The 7350-nt window shown below is 32.0% G+C and overlaps 1 pseudogene; it reads left to right on the top strand.

Annotated features, from left to right (window-relative positions):
* Nucleotides 1-4022: 4022 nt before the first annotated feature.
* Nucleotides 4023-4153, top strand: LOC145267258 (U2 spliceosomal RNA; annotated as a pseudogene).
* Nucleotides 4154-7350: the final 3197 nt, after the last annotated feature.

Raw genomic sequence — 7350 nt, forward strand, 5'->3', positions numbered from 1 at the left:
TTCAACAGAAAGTGCTCAACGATAAGAAACGTATTCCCAAAACATCTGGCTTGGTGGAGGGGAAACTAACCCTTGCTGCTCTAGATTCAAATGACTTGAAATAAAGAGCAAGGAAGGACTTGCAAATATTCTCATATATTATATATCCCCCCTTTTATAAATAATGAGTACTAGATAATCTGTATACACTGTGAAATTTACTTTATGTATGTAAACCAAAGAGGAGAGATATAACACGTGATAAATATTTTGAACCAAGTCTCCCTTCGTTGTTATTTCAAATCATTTGAAAACATAGCATGTTTTAGTCTCCCTTCCATTAAGGCCGAAGTTATGGGAAAATATATTGTTTTTTTTGTAAATCAGCTGCAAGGCTAGAAAAACAAATGACTATGATCGAAATAAGTAAAGGTGAATATCTTTTCTTCCAAACAAAAATCCTTTAAAATTGCAACTAATCTATGTTTTGAGGATGCTGAAAACGAATACAACAGTAAAAATCTCAGGAAACGAGTAATTTCAATGATATGGACAAATTAAAGTTTTATTGATTTAATGTAAAATAAATACCCACTTTATAGCCAATATGGTCATAAAGTCGGTGTTTTTTTTTTGGGGCCGAAACGTTTTGAAACAACAATTAAGAGAGATGAGGATAATAGTCCGCAATAAATAAATTAATAAATAATACTCATCTTTATAATGAATTTCAAATAAATAATATAATAACTTTTTTTTTAAATGTTTTCCCTTGCAGATTGTTGGGTATGGGGTAGCCAAACCAGCTGCCAACATTGCCCTGCTTTTTATTGAAACCAACCGAGAGCTCTTTTTAGTATCCTCGTTTTTCCCTTTAGCGCAATTGTCTAAAACATTATGTGCCTATCATAAAAATAATTAAGTATTTACATAGTATTAAAACGCAATAAATAAAGTCAAAGAAATAGACAGTGACAAGAGATCAAGACATTGTAATGTATGGATAGGAACAAAAACGTGGGACGGAAATAGATACTAATACATTATAATCAATACTAATGCGTAATTATTTGTATTTATATAAATAATTAATCACATCACGCAAAAACCTAACAGCCAGCCATGGTTCTCTCCAGAATGTGCTGCTGCCATTGCGCACAGAAATCACTTTTTCCACTGCTTCAAACGTAATAGATGTATGGAAACTAAAGCCGTTTTCAGGACTGCCAGCAACCATTGTAAGAAAGTAATAAGGAACGCAAGAGAGTTGTATGCTCAATCTGTTAAGTCCAAAGTAGCTGAGCAGCGGCTTGGTTCCCACCAGTTTTGGCAAATAGCAAACAGAATCCTGAACAGAAGCGTGTGCTCCATCCCAACTATTATCAATGGACCTGAGGTAATCTCGTCAGCATCAGACAAAGCCAAACTCTTTGTCAAGAACTTTGCAGCTAATTCTACCCTTTGCGACCAAGACCGCCAACCCCCAATATTTCCTCCTGTATCAGAAAACACGCTATGTGATATACGTATATCTGTACGTGATGTTGCCAAGCTAATCAAAAACCTTGATTCCAGTAAAGCAACTGGCCCTGATGGTATTCCAATTATAGTACTCAAAAAACTTCAACCTGAACTAGCGCCCATACTTACAAAACTGTTTAAACGTTGTCTTAAGGAGAATAGTTTCCCATCTCCCTGGAAAATCTCATCAGTATGCCCTGTATTTAAGAATTCAGGTGATCGCTCATCCCCCTCTCAGTACAGGCCAATAAGTCTCCTGTGCGTCATGAGTAAGTTGCTAGAATCTGTGTTAAATACAGAAGTAATCAAACATCTCAACAAAAATAACCTTCTTAGTGAGACTCAATATGGTTTCCGTTCTGCTAGATCTACAGCAGATGTCCTTACAGTTATATCGCATAGGATTAGCAAATCTCTCGACGGTGGCAATCTTTCTAGGGCAATTGCTCTTGACATATCTAAAGCCTTTGATAGGGTATGGCATAAAGGTTTACTTCATAAGATCGCTAGCTATGGTATAGCTGGAAAAGTCTTCTCAATTATTAAATCATTTCTTTCTGATAGGTTCATAAGAGTAGTAGTTGAGGGGCAAAAATCAGAAGCTCACAGTATTAATGCCGGTGTCCCTCAGAGATCCATCCTGGGCCCAACTCTTTTCCTGATCTACATTAATGATCTTCCAAATCATATCCTTACATCATTTGTAGACATTTATGCTGACGACACTACCATTTATGGTACCACATCTAAGACAGTAAACGAGCAATTACTCTCCAATTCTCTCTCCTCTGATCTTGAGCATGTAGTACAATGGGGAAAGGAGTGGCTGGTTACTTTTAATGCATCTAAAACCAAGCTTCTCTCTTTACATCATCAACATTTTAATCCACATTTGTCATCAATTGAAATGAATGGCTCTCGTCTTCAGGAGGCCTCAAGTTTTGACAAGCTTCTGGGCTTGATCATTACTCCTGATCTTAAATGGAACACGTATATCAAATATGTTGCCAAGGCCGCTGGAAAAATGGTGGGATCTTTCTATCGATCCAGTAGATATCTCACTGCTGATGCTATTCTCTATCTATATAAGAGCCAGGTACGTCCAAGGATGGAATACTGTTGCCACATCTGGGCAGGAGCTGCTAGAAAGGACTTGTCCTGCCTTGATAGAGTTCAAAATAGACTTCGTAGCCTCGTAGGAGATGTCCTTTTCTCCTCCTTACAACCTCTATCTCACAGAAGAGATGTTGCGAGTTTGTCTCTGATGTATCGTTATTTTCATGGAAAGTGTTCAACTGAGCTTTAATCTATGGTCCCCCCTCGCCAAACTTTCACAAGAAACACTCGTCTAGCTGTAAACACTATCAATAATTTCCCCCACTCTTTATCTGTGCCTAAACCTAAACATAGATTCCATGAACAAAGCTTCTTTCTTAGAACTGCACGCCTGTTGAATTGTCTTCCGTTTTCCTGCTTTCCGGCTGACTACAATATGGTTGTGTTCAAGTCTAACGTAAATAAGTTCTTGATGAGCCGTTCCATATAAGTTATTAAATTTACCAAATTTTCATTACTAATGATTACTATATTGACCAACTTCTACTGTACACTCTTTAACCCTTATCCTTGAGTGGCCTCTGGGCCTTGATAATGTGGTGATGCCTTTGTAAAAAAAATTAAAAAAAAAAAAACACGTTTTTACTCGCGTGCAAGCGACTCTATATGTCACACAGTGGGTCGGTCGGTCTGTCCGTAACACTTTTGTGCTTGGCCTTTTTAGTAAAGATCAAAGGCCTGTTGTTAATACACGCTATTCTTCGCTTCGGGCCAAGATCAAAGTGTACTATCTGTTCCGGCAGATACTGCTAGCAAAGGCCATATTTGGGGGCGGACTCACATATAAGACCTTGGTCAATGTAGGGGCAACCCTTCATACTAACTGTCACTATCCAGCTCCCCTATTTGCCGGGGAGCTGGTCCTCATTTCCTCTTCACTCCTGACTTTAAAAATCGGCCTTGTGCCTAATTTGCTCAGTGGGGAAGCAAATAAATACCTCAAAATGTAGTATCTGTTCCGGCAGATACTACACGCAAAGACCATATGTGGGGGCGACCCCACATATAATAAGATCTTGGTCAATGTAGCGGCAACCCTTCATACCAATTGTCACTATCCAGCGCCCCTACTCCCCGGGGAGCTGGTCCCCATTTCCCCTTCACTCCTCACATTAAAAATCGGCCATATGCTTAATTTGCTCGGTGGGGGATTAAATAAATACCCTTTTCTTGGCCTTTTGGCCATGATCCAAGTGTAGTATCTATCCGGCCGATACTGCAAGCAAAGACCATATGTGGGGGCCATCTCACATATAAGACTTTGGTCAATGTGGGGGCAGTCCTTCATACTAATTGTCACTGTCCAGCTCCCCTACTCCCCGGAGAGTTGGTCCCCATTTCCCCTTCACTCCTCACATTAAAAGTTTGCCTTGTTCCAAATTTGCTCGGTGGAGAGCAAATAAATAACCTTTTCTTGGCCTTTTGGCCAAGATCAAAGTGTAGTATCTGTTCTTACTACATGCTGAACTTATGTTTGTAACTTATAAAGTGGGGGATCACTTTTCTGTATTAATTTAATCTAAAATGATCACCCACTTTACAACCAGTCAGTCTTAAAGCCATTCAATTCATTCTCCAGATCATTCAAGTTGTTTTTGAAGGATCCCAGTTATTTTTAAGCATTCAAGTCATTCTTAAGCTCATTCAATTCATCCTTAAGTTCATTATAGTCATTTTTAGGCATTTACTTTTTATTTATTTAAGTCATTTCAGCCCATTTGTCGGTCATTTTAGTTTATCTTTCATGTCAATCCTACATTCATTCATTACAAGAGAGCACGCGACTAATGGCTATCGGCCTTGTTAAATATAAATGTCGGAAAAAATCATGTCAAATGCTTAAATGAGTAAATGTGAAAAAAGATTATATGCATAGAGAAAAAAACTTTCGACGCTCTGTTTCTAAAATGAGACATTTATTCTTTGTACTTTGGTTTCTTTACTTTCATTCTTGAAAGTTTTAATATTTTGACTTCACTGATTTATACGTTATTTCAGGCGAAGCTGCTATTAATGCGAACACTAGCGAAGCATCATTTTTTTTCTTCATTTTGAAAAAAGGTATCTTATATATTTTAAAGTGGTTTATTATTATATAAACTAGAAATTTTAACTTATTAAACAGTTATGGCACATTGACTTAGAATGTGTGCGTTATGCCCGATTTTTTGATAAAATGTCGCATTGTACTGACCAGTGCTAATAAATCCCTATTAATCCTTAACGGTTTATCAAACGTATAACGTTATATTTTGTCTGATAGACCTTACGACAACGATTCATACAACATTTCAGACAGATCCGACCAGTATTTTCCGAAAAAAGTAAAACATACAGACAGGCAAAAATAGAGAGATTAAGGAGTATATCATATTATAATATTCAAGACGATTTATTAAGCCAGTTTAAAACGGATAAAATTATAGACCGTTTACGTATTATGATGTTTTATGCGAATCTCCTTACGCAAGTGTGACAATATTATGATTCCTATTAATATTTAATTATCGCGAACGGATATTTAATTATAGCGGATATTTAATTATAGCGGATATTTAATTATAACGGATATTTAATTATAACGGATATTTAATTATAACGGATATTTAATTATAACGGATATTTAATTATAACGGATATTTAATTATAACGGATATTTAATTATAACGGATATTTAATTATAACGACTATTTAATTATAACGGATATTTAATTATAACGGATATTTAATTATAACGGATATTTAATTATAGCGGATATTTAATTATAACGGATATTTAATTATAACGGATATTTAATTATAACGGATATTTAATTATAACGGATATTTAATTATAGCGGATATTTAATTATAACGGATATTTAATTATAACGGATATTTAATTATAACGGATATTTAATTATAACGGATATTTAATAATAACGGATATTTAATTATAGCGGATATTTAATTATAGCGGATATTTAATTATAACGGATATTTAATTATAACGGATATTTAATTATAACGGATATTTAATTATAACGGATATTTAATTATAACGGATATTTAATTATAGCGGATATTTAATTATAACGGATATTTAATTATAGCGGATATTTAATTATAGCGGATATTTAATTATAGCGGATATTTAATTATAGCGGATATTTAATTATAACGGATATTTAATTATAACGGATATTTAATTATAACGGATATTTAATTATAACGGATATTTAATTATAACGGATATTTAATTATAACGGATATTTAATTATAGCGGATATTTAATTATAGCGGATATTTAATTATAACGGATATTTAATTATAACGGATATTTAATTATAGCGGATATTTAATTATAACGGATATTTAATTATAACGGATATTTAATTATAGCGGATATTTAATTATAACGGATATTTAATTATAGCGGATATTTAATTATAGCGGATATTTAATTATAACGGATATTTAATTATAACGGATATTTAATTATAACGGATATTTAATTATAACGGATATTTAATTATAACGGATATTTAATTATAACGGATATTTAATTATAGCGGATATTTAATTATAGCGGATATTTAATTATAACGGATATTTAATTATAACGGATATTTAATTATAACGGATATTTAATTATAACGGATATTTAATTATAGCGGATATTTAATTATAACGGATATTTAATTATAACGGATATTTAATTATAACGGATATTTAATTATAGCGGATATTTAATTATAACGGATATTTAATTATAGCGGATATTTAATTATAGCGGATATTTAATTATAGCGGATATTTAATTATAGCGGATATTTAATTATAACGGATATTTAATTATAACGGATATTTAATTATAACGGATATTTAATTATAACGGATATTTAATTATAGCGGATATTTAATTATAGCGGATATTTAATTATAACGGATATTTAATTATAGCGGATATTTAATTATAGCGGATATTTAATTATAACGGATATTTAATTATAGCGGATATTTAATTATAGCGGATATTTAATTATAGCGGATATTTAATTATAGCGGATATTTAATTATAGCGGATATTTAATTATAACGGATATTTAATTATAACGGATATTTAATTATAACGGATATTTTATTATAACGGATATTTAATTATAGCGGATATTTAATTATAACGGATATTTAATTATAGCGGATATTTAATTATAGCGGATATTTAATTATAACGGATATTTAATTATAACGGATATTTAATTATAACGGATATTTAATTATAACGGATATTTAATTATAGCGGATATTTAATTATAGCGGATATTTAATTATAACGGATATTTAATTATAACGGATATTTAATTATAACGGATATTTAATTATAGCGGATATTTAATTATAGCGGATATTTAATTATAACGGATATTTAATTATAACGGATATTTAATTATAGCGGATATTTAATTATAGCGGATATTTAATTATAGCGGATATTTAATTATAGCAAATATTTAATTATAACGGATATTTAATTATAACGGATATTTAATTATAACGGATATTTAATTATAACGGATATTTAATTATAGCGGATATTTAATTATAGCGGATATTTAATTATAACGGATATTTAATTATAACGGATATTTAATTATAACGGATATTTAATTATAACGGATATTTAATTATAACGGATATTTAATTATAACGGATATTTAATTATAGCGGATATTTAATTATAACGGATATTTA

This window comes from Euprymna scolopes, chromosome 42 (genome assembly GCF_053919585.1).
Source record: "Euprymna scolopes isolate OS-2025 chromosome 42, ASM5391958v1, whole genome shotgun sequence".
NCBI classification, from domain to species: domain Eukaryota; kingdom Metazoa; phylum Mollusca; class Cephalopoda; order Sepiida; family Sepiolidae; genus Euprymna; species Euprymna scolopes.